This window comes from Cnephaeus nilssonii (genome assembly GCF_951640355.1).
Source record: "Cnephaeus nilssonii genome assembly, chromosome: 2".
In the NCBI taxonomy this organism is placed as follows: Eukaryota; Metazoa; Chordata; class Mammalia; order Chiroptera; family Vespertilionidae; genus Cnephaeus; species Cnephaeus nilssonii.
The window spans coordinates 55,576,709-55,592,238 of record NC_137073.1 but is presented as its reverse complement, the minus strand read 5'-3'; the positions used below and the strand labels follow the sequence as shown (position 1 = coordinate 55,592,238).

General features: G+C 36.2%; 1 protein-coding gene across 6 annotated transcripts in view; it reads left to right on the top strand.

Moving 5' to 3' along the window:
• LOC307108733 (uncharacterized protein) overlaps nucleotides 1-15,530 on the top strand; it is an 823,426-nt gene that overhangs the window by 493,318 nt on the left and 314,578 nt on the right. The window contains exon 13 of one of the 6 annotated variants that reach the window (XM_079786884.1): nucleotides 340-515. The exons of the other annotated variants lie outside the window; for them this stretch is intronic. The gene's annotated coding sequence lies outside the window, so the exon portion shown is untranslated. Of the gene's footprint in view, nucleotides 1-339; nucleotides 516-15,530 lie in introns of those variants that run through there. 6 annotated transcript variants of the gene reach the window in all.

Here is a 15,530-nt window from a genome sequence, read left to right as displayed (position 1 = left end):
CCGTTAACATTTATATTCACATTTTTATATGAACATATGTTTTCAGTTCTCTTCAGTATATATACATAGGAGTAGGTTTGCAAGGTTGAGATTATATAGATATATAATTTGTAAATGTATTCTCCCTTTCTGTAACCTTTTCATTTTCTTGATAGTGTCCTTTGAAACAGTGTTTTACATTTTGATAAAGTTCAATTTATCTGCTTATTGTTTGGTTACTTATACTTTAGAGATCACATATAAGAAACCATTAACTAATCCAAAGTCATGAAGAATTACCTATTGCTTTCTAAGAGTTTAATACTATTATTTATTAAATATATTTTTATTTATTTTCAGAGAGGAAGGGAGAGGGAGAGAGAGAAAAAAACATCAATTATGAGAGAGAATCATTGATCAGTTGCCTCCTGCATGCCCCACACTGGGCATGGAGCCTCAACCCGGGCATGTGGCCTTGACTGGAATCAAACCCTGGACCTTTCAGTCTGCAGGTCAACACTCTATCCTCTGAGCCAAACCAGCTAGGGTGAGTTTGATAATTTTACATGTTACATTTAGATATTTGATCCATTTTGAATAACATTTGTATATCATGAGAGTTAGAGGTTTGATTTTATTATAAGTCTAGAACCTTTCATTTCAGTCTGAAGGACTTTCTCTAATATTTCTTGTTGTGCAAGTCTGATAGTGAAAATTTTTTCTCAGTTTTTGTATGTATTGTACTTTAAAATTTTTGTTTTCCGTTTTAATGATTTTTTATTGTTGTTGGATCCATAATTTTAGTTTGAAGATGTATTTTATTTTACTAGTATTTTTTCTTTCAGCACTTTCAATATATCTTTCAAATTGCCTTCTGATTTTCATGGTTTCTGGTAAGAAATCAGCTGTTAATATTATTAAGGATAATAAGTCTTTTCTTACTTCGTTCAAGATGCCTTGTTTGCTTTTGGCTATTGACATTTTGACTATGATTTGCCTAGATATGGGTCTCTGAGTTTTTCCTACTTGGAATGTGTTGGGTTTCTTGAATGTGTATGTCTAAGTTCATGTTTTTCATCAAATTTTGGAAACTGTGTTTTTCAAGTATTCTTTCTTCTCTTTTCTCCTTCTTTTTTTCCTCTGGTACTCACATCATGCACCATTGGAATGCTTTTGAGCCATTAAGTTATCTTCATTCTTTCTCTTTCATTGTCTAGATCAGTGGTTCTCAACCTTTCTAATGTTGTGGTGACCCCCAATCATAAAATTATTTTCGTTGCCACTTCATAACTATAATTTTGCTACTGTTGATGGATCGTAATGTAAATATCTGTGTTTTCCGATGGTCTTAGGCTCTACAGCAGCGGTTCTCAACCTGTGGGTTGCGACCCACAGGTTGAGAACCGCTAGCAGGGTCGCCTAAGACCATCGGAAAACACAGATATTTACATTACGATTCATTAACAGTAGCAAAATTATAGTTATGAAGTAGCAACGAAAATAATTTTATGGTTAGGGGTCACCTCAACATGAGGAACTGTATTAAAGGGTTGCGGCATTAGGAAGGTTGAGAACCACTGGTCTAGATAGTCTAAATTGACCTGTCTTCTAGTGTGTCCATTCTTTCTTCTGCCTTCCTCATTCTCTTTTGCCTTCCTCAGTGAAGATTTTAGTTATTTTACTTTTAAGCCCAGAATTTCTTTTTTGCTTCTTTTCATGATTTTTGTTGTTGAAAACTGGATCATTTAAAATAATATAATATGTCAACTCTGGAAATCAGACATGCTCTCCATCCCTCTCACTTCAAGGGTTTATTATAGTTGCTTGTATTTTAATGATTTTTCTGAACTATTTCTCTAAAGTCTGCATTCTTCATCCTCTATGACTAATGGAGTCTCTGCTCATAGCTAATGTTTGGAAGCATATTTGTTAAATACCTAAAACCAGTAATTGCCTCTGTCTTTGCTGATAGTAGCCCTGTGTGTTTCTTAAGGCATGGCTTGTAGACCAAGTTATGCAGTTGAAATGTTCACTTTAGCCTTTACTTACTGTTTGAACAGATGCTTAAGGTCATCCAGAGGTGAGATCAGAGGGCCTTCCCAGGTCTTTATTGAGCATGTTCAGAGTCTTACACATGTGTACAGATGTATGAATGTATATAGCCTTCTAGATTCCCAAGGATATTTTAAAACTTTTCAAAGACCCTATGGACATCTTATTCTAAAAGTTTTCCTTTTACGGTTTGTGGTTAATCTTATACTTGCCCTAATTCTTTTTTTTTTTAATTATTTAAAGTATTACATATGTCTCCTTTTTCCCCAATTGACCTACCACGCTTCTCCTGCCCGCCCCCCCCGCCCAGGACAAGCCCCCACCGCCCCAGTGTCCGTGTCCATTGGTTATGCTATATGCAAGCATGCAAGTCCTTTGGTTGATCTCTTCCCCCATCACAACCCCCCTTGATCCCCTGCCTTCACTCTGAGGTTGGACAGTTGGTTCGATGCTTCTGTGTCTCTGGATCTATTTTTGTTCATTAGTTTATGTTGTTCATTATATTCCACAAATGAGTGAGATCATGTGATATATATCTTTCTCTGACTGGCTTATTTCACTTAGCATAATGCTCTCCAGGTCCATCCATGCTGTTGTGAATGGTAAACGTTCCTTCTTTTTTACAGCAGCGTAGTATTCCATTGTGTAGATGCACCACAAATTTTTAATCCACTCATCTGCTGATGGGCACTTAGGCTGTTTCCAAATCTTGGCTATTGCAAATTGTGCTGCTATGAACATAGGGGTGCATATGTCCTTTCTGATTGGTGTTTCTGGTTTCTTGGGATATATTCCCAGAAGTGGGATTACTGCGTCAAATGGCAGTTCCATTTTTAATTTTTTGAGGAATCTCCATACTGTTTTCCACTGTGGCTGCACCAGTCTGCATTCCCATCAGCAGTGCACAAAGGTTCCTTTTTCTTCACATCCTTTCCAGCACTTGTCATTTGTTGATTGCCCCAATTCTTGTCCACTATATAAGGGAGCTGCACATTTAAACAATTATCTATAATTTTTTTCAACACATACTCAAGAGGAAAAGCTTTTCACACTGGGTAAGCTCACAGTGAGTAAAATGCATTGAGGATACATTTTACATGGTAAATCGTTTTTCTTCTTTCAAAATTCCCTCTTTGCCTTTGGCTTTTGATGTGTCTTGGTGTGGATCTCTGAGTTTTTCCTACTTGGAAAACTGTTGGGTTTTAAAGACCATTTTTCAAGTGAGGATTTCTAGGGAATCACCAAACACATCAAATACGGATACTTCTTCGGAAGCGGAGCCCTGGGAGAGCTCCCACACTGCTCTGCCCCTGTGTTGGCTGCCCTGCTGCTACTTTCCCACTGTGATCGCAGCCTGGTGGTTTTTAAGGCCATCACCAAGATGGGGAGTTGGGATTGTGATTACGACAAATTAAAATGCCACAAAGCTCACTGTTCTTACTGAGGTTTAGCTGTGTGTGTGTGTTTTTATTGTTGTTTGTTTGTTTGTTTGTTTGTTTGAATAAACAGCCCTAGAATTGCTGCAAGTCTTTGGCTAAATTCCAGAGTTTTGAAAATGAACTGATTTTGAAATGAATGTATTTTGAAATTTTTTATATAGATTTTTAATTGCCTCTATATAGAAGAGAATTTTTGGAGATACTTAATGTGCCATTTTCACTAATGTCACCTGGTTCTCTCAAGAACATATTTACTTAGAAGGTAACTACTAGTATTTCTCCCATTATGAGGCAGTAATAGATTTTAACTTTGTTTTATGTCTAACTGTTATTTCAGCAGGAGGAGCCATGCACAAACCAGACCCAGATCATTGTTAACCATCATCATTCCTGACAGTGTAATTGGTTTAGCAATCCTTATAACAGGGATCTATCAGCAATATGAGATAAAAAGAGTCAAAGTAAATGTCTATGAAACATGAGAAGAGTCTCATAATAACTTATAATTGGATATCACATACAAGTAATCTAGAAAATCAACATCAATTAGGAAAGCATGGGATCCAAGACATTGTTAGAAACAAGATTGTACACCGCTGTCCATGATAACACAGAAATCATGCTATTTTAAAGTGTGACAGATACCTTTGCTACCATTGTGGTCTTGGCAATAAGTTCAAACGTAAGAACCAAGGAATGGGTTGAATTCTAAGAGATAATAAAATTTCTCACCTGGAAAATAGAAAAGTGCTAACTCAAGTAGACAGTTTCAAAAAAGTTAAAATCAGTGGTCTTTAAAAAGATATTAAAAAAAAACAAACCTGGAATACATGGCTGGAAAATTTAGAGATAGAGCCAGTGTAATTCAAAAGACAAAGTGGCTTTTATTAAATGTGTGTTGTAGCAGATCTAATAAACACATTTGTTATGCTACAAATAAAACTTAAGTTTAAACTGTTCAATTAAAAATTTCCACCAGGTGATTTATCATGGAATGTTTAGAAAGGAGTCATATTAAACTTAAATTTCAATAGTTGTATATTCAAAGTGGTATGTTAAACTTTGAGAATGAAGGTAGAGACAAGGTGATTAAGCTTTATCCTAGGATTGAGGCTAGGAGGACTATTTTTTATTAACTCAAGGCTCACCAAGTCATGAATATATTTACTTGATTAACTTTATGTTCTGTTCCACTTGCTAAATTATCCCACCTGCAGTCTCTTAAGCTGGATCATAATTTCTAAGAATAAAATATGCAGCTAATATAAAATATAGCAGTGATAAAAGCTTGGGATTTGAGACCAGAGAGAATGTAAATTTGATTTAAAAGAGGGTTTTCCTGTCTTATTTGTGGGGACCTGGCCAATCTTGGAAAACTTAAAAGGAAAATAAAACTTTCTTTAAAAAATATTTTTATTGATTTCAGAGAGGAAAGGAGAGGGAGAGATAGAAACATTAATGATGAGAGATTCCTTAATCAGCTGCCTTCTTCACACCCCAAACCAGGGGTCGAGCCGTGACCTCCTAATTCATAGGTTGATGCTCAACCACTGAGCCATGCCGGCTGGGAAAAACTTTGTTATTTTAACATATATTTACCTTTATTCTGGTACTTTAAAAAAACACAAAATACTGCTTCTTAATGTCTATTTTCACAAATACTTAGCATCCTCAGTCATATAACTTATAAATAACTTAAAGCTAAACTGTTCTCTGTACATTGAATAAGTTCATTTTTCCTGTGCTAAAATCCCATTCCTACTACCTATTATCTAGAAGGCAGCCAGACACACTAATTTAGACCAAATTATGATTGATATTTACAATTTTTCAAAGGTTAAATATGAAAAGAACACCTCTCTGGTTTGGTTATCTATTAGTTTGAATCTGTGCTGAATCACTTACTCATTTCATGATATTTTAGGTCATTTTTTTCATGCCTGAATTTTTCCATCTGTAAATATGCAAAATGAGTATCTACCCCATACAGCCTTATCTCATTGGAAGTAATAAATGATTGCTATATCATTGTACTTAAAACTGTGCTTAAAATAGAGTAGGCACCAATGAATATGAACATTTACTATAAACAAAAGTCTTTAATTTGTGAAATCCCATTGTACCCAAGTACAGTGGAATGAAAGTAAGAGGATGGCTAGAAGAAAATTTTGATCAACAGGTAACAAACTCAGATTCTCTTACCTGGGAGTTAGCTCCTCTAAGCTTTTCATCGCCTCTTTGCTTTCTTGGCTCTCATTAAAGCTTCATTTGATTTGTTTAACAGTAGGTTCCTGTATTAATTTTTTATTGTTGCTGTAATAAGTTACCACAAATTTTGTAGCTTAAAACAACACAAATTTATAATCTTAAAATTCTGGTGTTCAGAAGTCTAAAACTGAGTCCACATTCCTCAGCTCATGCCTGTCTTCCAACAATGGCATCCCTCTGGCATCAGCTTCCATCATCCATTTCCCTGTCTGACTTTGACCTCCTTGCCTCCCTCTAATGAGGATCCTTGTGATGACATTGGGCACACTTGGATAATACAGGATAATCTCTTCATTACCATATCTTTAAATTAGTCATATCTGTAAAGTCCTTTTTGCCATTTAAGGTAACAGATGCACAGATTCAGGGGACTGAGATGTAGACATTTTTGTGGGTTCATTTCTTTCTCTACCACAGTTCCATTAAAGCCGATGAGGAGAGAAAAAAATGACTGAAGTCTTCCATAAGTATATTTTATGTACCACAGATTTATTAATATCCCTTAAACATTTACCCTGCTAAATTCTTATGTCGTTGCCTACAATAACCTCTGGAGTATATTACTGCTTCTATTTTATACAGATGAAGAAACAGAGTTGACATAGTTTAAATAACTTAGTGCCAAAAAGCCACATTAGTGAGGAAACATATTCAAACTTGTTGTTTTTTTCATATTAGTAATTAACCTTACCTGATTTTTTTTATCATACCCTAAGAACAATAGTTCTTAATTTAAAACTGTTCTGACTTATCTATTCAGGTAGAGATTATTCAGTAAAATAGAGTAATACATAAGAATTATTTGAAAACTAATTTTTTCAATACTCTAAATTTCAAGACCTGTCTTATTCAAATATATATGCCCAGTAGATGCTAATTTGTTGAATTAGTATGTTCTATCTTCATCATAGACTGTGACATAATATAGTCCTAAGTAATATGGAATGTTTAAATGACAGGTCTTGTAATCTGTGTGTAATGATATCTCCATTTCATGTTAAAATGCCCTAAGGAATGTGTTATCACATAAATTTGGATAGTTAGAGCTGACAGTTCAACTACATTTCTATAAAGAATGGAAAGTTTGAACAATGAATTGTAAGTCTTTAAAGAATCATGTAAAAATAAAAAGCAAACGTGTTTTAGTTAAGTTGATAAGTGTGTAAGAAGAAATAGGGAGTAGAGAAAAATATGACTGAAAGATGAAGAGAATCCCCTGGAGAACGGTCTTTCTAATATACTGTAGCATTGATCAAAATAATCAGGAACATATAGGGGGATTATAACGGAGTCTGGATAATATTTGTGAGACAGGGAAAAAGGCTCAGAAATGTAGTTTGAATTTTGCCCTATATCTGTTATACTGATTGATTTTTCTAGAGGAGAAGGTACTTTGTGCTTTTCAAAATTATTTTCACATTTACAAAATTCCTCAAGTAGTCATAGTAACATTTTCATGTGAAAAGCATATGCTACTAAATCACATTACCTGTAAATTATTTCTACATGAGAACATGTTCAAGTCAGCTGTCTAGCTGAGCCTTCTATACTTTTTGAATTTCACTATCAGAATGCAACAGTCTTTCTTTTGGAGGAAAGTGAAATTTGTTTTCATAAGAAAGATGTGTTTAAACATAGTATTCCTGACCCATTTGTTCAGGTGTTAGCTTCAACAGAAGACATCTGGGGGCCGGAGGAGTAAAGTTGAAGTCCTGCTTCCCCTGGAAGAGCCCTGGGCTGGGAGCAGGGGAGAGGAAAGCTTTGTGCTCTTGGCTGCAGCTGTCTGGAGTGGAGTCTGCGCATAGCTGTGCTGGGAGAGTAGAGGGATAGAGAGGTTTTGGTTCACACACTAGATTCTCACCTTTCTTATTAATTTTCCATAGATTTTCTTGACTAGATGTTTCTTTATCTTCTGTTTGCCCTTAGAACTATTCCCAGAGGCTTTAAATTATTATTTTTAAAAAAATAAGTTTAACCAGTTCCACCAGGGAGAGTCAGCAGAGCTCCTCTACTGCCATACTGGAAGTTGATCGCTTCTACATACATTTGACTTGTATTATTTTTTACTTTCAATTACAGAAATGGTACAAGTTCCTTATAAAACATCTCAATAATATAGACCTTTGTAAATTAATAATATTAATCTCTTTTCCAGCCAATTCCATGCCTTAGGATAAACCACGACTAAGTTAAAGTTAATACTTAAGTTTAAAACAGCATAAAGTGACCTCTACAAAAACAGATATCTCTTGTAAATGACATGTGGTACATTTGTTTTAACCCTTCTCACATTAGTTCCAGAATTGTCCAGTCATCTACCTTGGGCCCCACGCTTGTGCACAAGACTGTACCTATGCTTTCTATCTCTAGTTCTGGCTTATTTCCATAAGTTTAATTATCCAACGACCAATTCTTAGAACTCACATTACCTGACCTATCAGCAGTATTGGATACAGTGAGCACTCTGTTCCCTGAAAATATTTCTCACTTCCCTTCTGACCTCTGAAACACTGGGTTTTCCTTCTATTTTTATGGCTTGCTACTTCTTAGTCAACTTTATTGGCTGCTACTCACTTCTCTGTAAACTTTAGAATTTCAACAGCTAGACCTTTGATGGCTTTAAATGCTGTATATACACTAAAGATTCTCAAATGTGCATGGACAGACCTCTTCCTAAACCTCATTTACATGTATCCAAGGTATCCTGTTAGTTTTCAATAGGTGTCTCAAACTTCACATATTCAAAGCTAATTTTCTGATATCATGCATCCCCCCACCTGCTTTTCTCACAGCCTTCTCCATCTCAATGAATGCTAACACCATTCTTGCATTCTCTCAGGTCAAAGGTCATGGACATATCTTATTCTGTCATATTCCATATTCAATTATTTAGCAAATACTGTTGCCTCACCTTCAAAATTATATCCATATTGGTGACCACATCTCATTACAACTATTGTCAGCATTCTGATGCAGGTTACCATTGTTTCCTCTTATCATAGAGACTTTTATTTAATTAGACTCTCAACAGTAAATAGATGACATGCTTAAATATAATATGATAATTAAGAATTTTATTTACAAAGAAATCTTACAAAGCTAACCAGAACCTGAGGTTATTTTCATTCCTGAGCCTGGAAGAATCATGTTATGGACTAAATTGTGCTACCCCGAAATATATTGAAGTCTGTATAGTACTTGTGCGTGTGACATTATTTAGAAATAGGGTCTTTGGAAATGAATAGGTTAAGATGAGGTCATGAGGATGGGCTCTACTCTAATATGACTGTTATCTTTATGAAAAGGTCAAATTGGACACATTGTCATCATGTACAGAAGGAAGACAGTGTGAAAATATAGAGATAATACCACCTGTAAACCAAGTAACACCTGAGGGAACCAAAAATTAAGGGAGAAGTATAGAACAGATTTTTCTTCACAACCTTCAGAAGGAACTAACCCTGTTGAAACCTTGATCTTAGGCTTCTGGTCTCAGATCTGTCAGCCAATAAATTATGTTATTTAAGACGCAAAATCTCTGGTACTTTGCTATAGCAAGTCTAGGAAACTAATATAAATGAGCAAAATGGGAAGAAACTGTTTTAGAGAGTTGAGTAAACTTGGCAGATTTGAAAGGATCAGTGACCTTTCATTGCATAATACAGTATAACCAGCCATATGCAAACTCATGGGGTAAAGTCAAGGAAACAACCCTGACCTCATTCTTCTTCCTCCCTCTGGTTTCCTCCCAGGTTCTCCTAGGAGTTGTAACACAGGTCACCTTCCTAGGGCTGAGAAAGGGTGAAGAGGTTGGAGAATGAGTACATCTGGGGGGCAAAAGGAAAACACCTGCACACCTTCCAACTCTCTCTCTTTCTTTCATCTTTTATTTCCCTGTCACTACCTACTCTCACACACTAGCCAGAGCATCACTCCTGTGCTTAAAACTCTCACACATAAAAACGGCCTTGTAAGGACCTCTAAGGCCATTCATGTGTGGCTGATCTTGCCTCCTACCGCACCTCCTGGTACTACTTTCTTGCTCACTCTCTTTCAGCCAAACTTGCCCCCTCCTTAACATTTGCTCTTCCCACTCTCTGAAATGCTCCTTCTGCAGATATCTGCGTGACTTCCATTCTCTCTTTATTCAGCCTTTCCTCAGTAAGGCCTCCTCAGACCACTCTTTCTAACATTTTAAACCCTTATTCTCCAAACACATTTCCTATTCCCTTCCTCCTCAGTATTTATCACTATCTAAAAATTGATATATTTTAATTATCTTATTTACTATCTTCTTCCTCTAATAGCCTGTAAGCCTTTCAGGGAAGAGATGTTTGTCATTTTGTTCACTGCTGAACTCCTAGCATCTAAACTAGTGCCTGATAGTAGGCTCTACTGCATATATGTTGAATGAATGAATACTATTATATATGTATATGTATTTGTATTTGTATTAAAATATGTTATTTATTTCAGAGAGAGGAAGGGAGAGGGAGAGTTAGAAGCATCAATGATGAGAGAGAACCATTGACTGGATGCCTCCCACATGCCCCCTACGGGAGAATGAGCCTGCAACCTGGACATGTGCCCTGACCGGGAATTGAACCTTGACCTCCTGTTCATGGGTCAATGCTCAACCACTGAGCCACACTGGCCTGGCAGTATTTTATATTTTTATGCATTTTTTGATATTTATATTTATGTTTTTATATCTTATAAACTGAATCTTCTCTAGTAACTGCATCATTGTTTTTTTTTTAAGTCTAATATTTCTACCATCACATTTTATGGTATGAAGAGATCCATTGGGACAGATGAAGTTTTAGCTGATATTAATGGCTTGCTGTAATGAGCACAGAATCCATAAAACTCAAATATATGTACAAATCCTATATATGGTATCTTTCTGATAAGTCTAACATTCCTTGATAATAAGCATGTAACTTCAAAGGAATATTATATCTTCTTTTAAGTTCGGGAGACACTTTGTCTTTGGTCTATCTTTCTTTCCATTCCACCCTATTCAATGTACTAAACTGTGTTCCTTAAATGTGAGCAAAGATGGCAGACACTATTTATTGTTTTGTTCAAAACTATTTTGAAAAATTTGGTCAGGGACAAGCATTGTTTTTCAGCACACATTTCTTTTGGAAGAAGAAAATGAAAGCAGCCAGCACTGCTAAATTGCACTGTCAAATCCATGGTTTAACCATAAAGAAAAATAATGGTATTTTTATTGCTATCCTCTTTGTACATCTGATACAATAGATTCTAGGTAAATATGTTATTACTAAAACCTACAGGGGTTGAAGGTTTGAATTAGAAAACATAAAGGAAACAGAATCTATAGCTTTTAAGTAAGTATTTTGATGGTTTAAAGTTTGCAAAAATTTGAAATTTCCCATGAAATCCAGAAAATCTTATTGTTAGTGTGGTAATCATACAGGAAAAACAATCAGCTCTTTTTTGAGACAAAAGATAGTTCCTTTTCACAATACAATATGGTTAGTAGGACATGGGTTGCTCATGTTCTTAAACTAAGCTACCCTGTTCTGTTAACACAATAGTGTTCATAACAATGTTCAATGCAAGACACCTTTTTTCTGAAGATGAAAAGGAGTTTTTTATTTTTAAAGTTTTTCTTCTTTCCCTAATACCAGCTTTCCCCAACTCCCTCTAATTCTGAATTGTTTCTCTCTACACATCCTATAAAACCTCCTTTCTATCTGTCCTTCTGGATACCCATTAACTTCAAGTATGCTTTTTGCATACTCCCTCTGCACATTGCCTTGGTGGCTTTTTAAGTTGGAATTAAAAATTTACTCAATTCAGCTATAAACTTAATAGCAATCAACTTACAATTAAATGAAATATGCTTGTCCCTCACCACCTTTGGCAGGTGTATTTGGTTTAGAAAGGACAGGGTGGGGTGCTTATAATGTTATTTAAATTGAAGTCAGAGATAAGATTTTTTTTTCTGTGGTCTCTAAGGCACAGAGAGAAGCACAGTCCATATTGAAAATCTTTTCTAGGGCTCTGACCTTGACTGTCTCTTCAGAAAATGAAACAACTAATTTAAAAACGAAATGCAAATGTCATTTGTGATTTTTGTGCCATATATAGATGCCTCTTTCCAAAAGAAATGTGATTTAACTGAACTCCACTTTTTATAATGAAAATTACGTACACCACTATAAATATAGGCATAATTTTTAATATACCAAGTTCTTTTAAAGTGGATTGTTAGTAGATAATAAGTATTACAGGGACAAACAGAGACATCTCCATTTCTTAAAATAAAATACTTAACTTAAAATCAATAAAAGACTAAGCCACCATAAAAGAGCCCTACTGAAAAGGCAACTAAACTCTTTTTAAAGTAGCTTTGAGAAGCAGGATCATGGAAGATATTACTCTATATATTTGTCAGTTATCCCTTAGCTTCAAGGGCAGAGCTTGCTGCTTCCTCCTGGCTTAGCTGAACTTGTGTGTATAAAGAAATTGCAGTGATTGCGTATTGCAGAGCTAACTGGCAGCTTAAGTCTTAAAGGCATGCATTTATGAAGTTCAGAGCAGTTTCAAGTGGCAGTTGGCATGTGCTTGATGAAGAAGCTCAGGGAGGATGCCAGCTGGCCTGCAGTCATACTAAATGCAAAATAAACAATTAATACTAAAATGTGTATATTCGCATATTCAAGAGAGAATTTTAATCCTGTGAAAACCCTGTTGTGCTCCTTTCAAGTAATATCTCGGTGACAGGTGCCATAAGTAAACCTCTTGACTAACAGCAAGAATTGTAAAAAGAGAATGAACAGAAAAAGCTTGAAAAGAACAGCAGAAGGCAAGGGAAGGGTGGGAGGCATCAGAGGGAACGCTGAGGGGAAATCCCTCTGAAAAGTGAAACTTTGAAGCTGTTCTCATTGTTGAGAAAGCATAGAGAAAACTGTGATATACTTAAAATATTCTATTGCCAGAAGATTATGAAAGAGATTATATATTCACTGTTGGAATATATATTTCTCAATATGTATATGTCAGACCTTCTTTGTAGCATTAAAAGAAAAAGAAGTGAAGTATACTAACAGATCACCAGCTGTATAACTTTCATGACTAAACTTTTCTAAAATAAAGTGAAGCATAGCACTTTAGACAATTTATAGTGAAGCATATTCTTTTTCTCTCTAAAATTATACCCAAAGTGTGCCAAAATATATAGAAACTATATAAGAATGAGGCACATTGTTTTTCTATATTTCTTTCCAGTAACAAATATACATACCACTAATGGCAGTTAATGTAGCATAGAGGTTAAAACAAAGCAATGCAAAGCAAAGCAAAACACTCAGCAATTGAATATCATCTAAAATTTGGAATAATAAGCCAGCTTCATAAAGATCCTATGAGGCTTAAAAGAGGAAATAGATGTAAAGTTAAAGTGTTTGGGGCAGTTATTAGCACATTCCAAATGATGGATACTATTAGTATGTGAGAGCATGTTAAGTTTTAAGCTTCAATTTAGATGTCAATTTATAATAAACTAGAGGCTCAGTGCATGAAATTCATGTAGGGGGGTTGTCCCTCAGCCCAGCGTGCACCCTCTCCAATCTGGGACCCATGGGATCGGGCCTAAACGGGCAGTCGGACATCCCTCTCACAATCCAGGACTGCTGGCTCCCAACTGCTTGCCTGCCTGCCTGCCTGATTGCCCCTAACCGCTTCTGCCTGCCAGCCTGATCACCCCCTAACCACTCCCCTGCCAGCCTGATCAATGCCTAACTGCTCCCCTGCCAGCCTGATTGCCCATAACTGCCCTCCCCTGCTGGCCTGGTCACCCCAAACTGCCCTCCTTTGCAGGCTTGGTCCCTCCCAACTGCCCTCCCCTGCAGGCCTGGTCCCTCCCAACTGCCCTCCCCTGCCGGCCATCTTGTGGCCATCTTTGACCACATGGGGGCAGCCATCTTGTGTGTTGGAGTGATGGTCAATTTGCATATTACTCTTTTATTAGAGAAGATAAAGATCCCAAAGGAGAGCATCAGATTGAAATGTATATTTTCTAAGGATATAAAGGAATACTCCCCTGGGCAGCTCTCAAATTCACAAGGAGAAGATCAAAGGGCAAAGAGACAGGAGATTTGTGAAGAGATTTTTCTTTGGATGTAGTTGCTGACCTGCTTTAAGTCTCACTCCCTCCTCCATAAGGAACAGGCAAAGGTGCTCCCTTCTAATTTCAGTCCTCGTGCACTCATTTCAAGAAGGCAACTCTGAAAGCTGGTGTGTGTTCTTAGAAACTATGGGAGTATAAGGGTTGGGTTGTCTGAAACATGTACAAGATATCTGAATATTGATGCAGCCCAAAGCCACAAGGTAAAGAGAGCTACTGCTGCATCAGGAAGCAAGTGACCAACCTGCTAATGATGGACAAAAGTGCAACATCTTCATATGCGTGAAACCATGTGGTAGTTATCTTTCTCTCTAAACAAAACAAACCAACAAAACCAGACACATAGAGATGGAGACCAAAGGGATGGTAACCAGAAGGGAGGGGCTGGGAGGGGATAGATTTGCTATATTTCTATGGCTTCTTCCACCTATGATCCTTTCTTTATAATTAATTTCAAGTATTTTGCTTTTTTATACACCTGTGGGGAAGTCACATCATTGGCTTCTTATCCCTGAGCCATCTTGTCCAACTCAAAGTAATTTGGCACCACAGTTTTAACTGGGTATTTGCTCTAAGATTATCTGATTTATCTGAAGGTATTAGCAATGAACATGTGGACCATGCCTCTTGATTTGATCCTTCCTACAAGGCTAAATTCTAGTCAACATTTGTTACTCAAAGGCTTTTTTAGTTTACTTTTTTTACGAGGTGGTGATAAAAAACAGTTTTATCTTTCAAATCTGGAATTTCTCAAATTTCAGGACAGTCTTAATATCTTTTCAGTCTTGCTGAAAATCTGCTGATTCTTTTCAGACAAACATCTTCCTTATAAGTGACTCACCAAATTTAGCCATCAGCAACTAACACATACTGCTAAAGTTTAATTTTTCATCCTATTCCCTTCAAGCTACAAATTTAGTAAGTGATTTTTTTCTAGTTATCATGAACTCAATTGCTATTTTCCAGGGTCTGATTATCAGTCTCTCCATTGATTGCCACCTAGCCCCTAAACCAGTGCTGCGTGATTTAGATGTGTGTACATATGTGTTTTGTTATTACACCATTCCATTTCCAGTCTAAAGAGGTTAGGTTATTCTGGTATAACAGTTAATTCCAAAATCTAGTGATTTAGAAGAACAGTTTATTTCTTACTTCCATTATATTTTCCTTATTCATTATTGGGCTGAGAGGATGGTAAAGGGTGTCTGCTCAGAAGAGACTATCACTGTATTGAATGTAGCCCTTCATTGTATCCAAAAGAAAGAGATTTTGGAGGGTTTTGTTTGAACCATTAAATATTTTTCATGTAATCCACTTGCAGTTTATTGGCTAGAACTATAGATACAGTCCTACTCAGTAAGAAAGGGGCCAAGGAATGTATTTCTACCATGTGCATTTTGGTGGAAAGCTAGAAATATTAGAAAACAGCATTTATGGCTGAGTTGACAAGATTACTAACAGAGTTGGGGAAAAGATATATCATTATACCAACCATCCAAGCAACAAGTAGCCTTCTGGAAGTTGGTCTTGGCAAAATTTAACTATAGATCATGTTCAGAGTTTTGATTGCTGCATTATATTGGTCATCCTAAGTATCAATAGTGATGTTGTTTTATGACTCTAGGTCACAT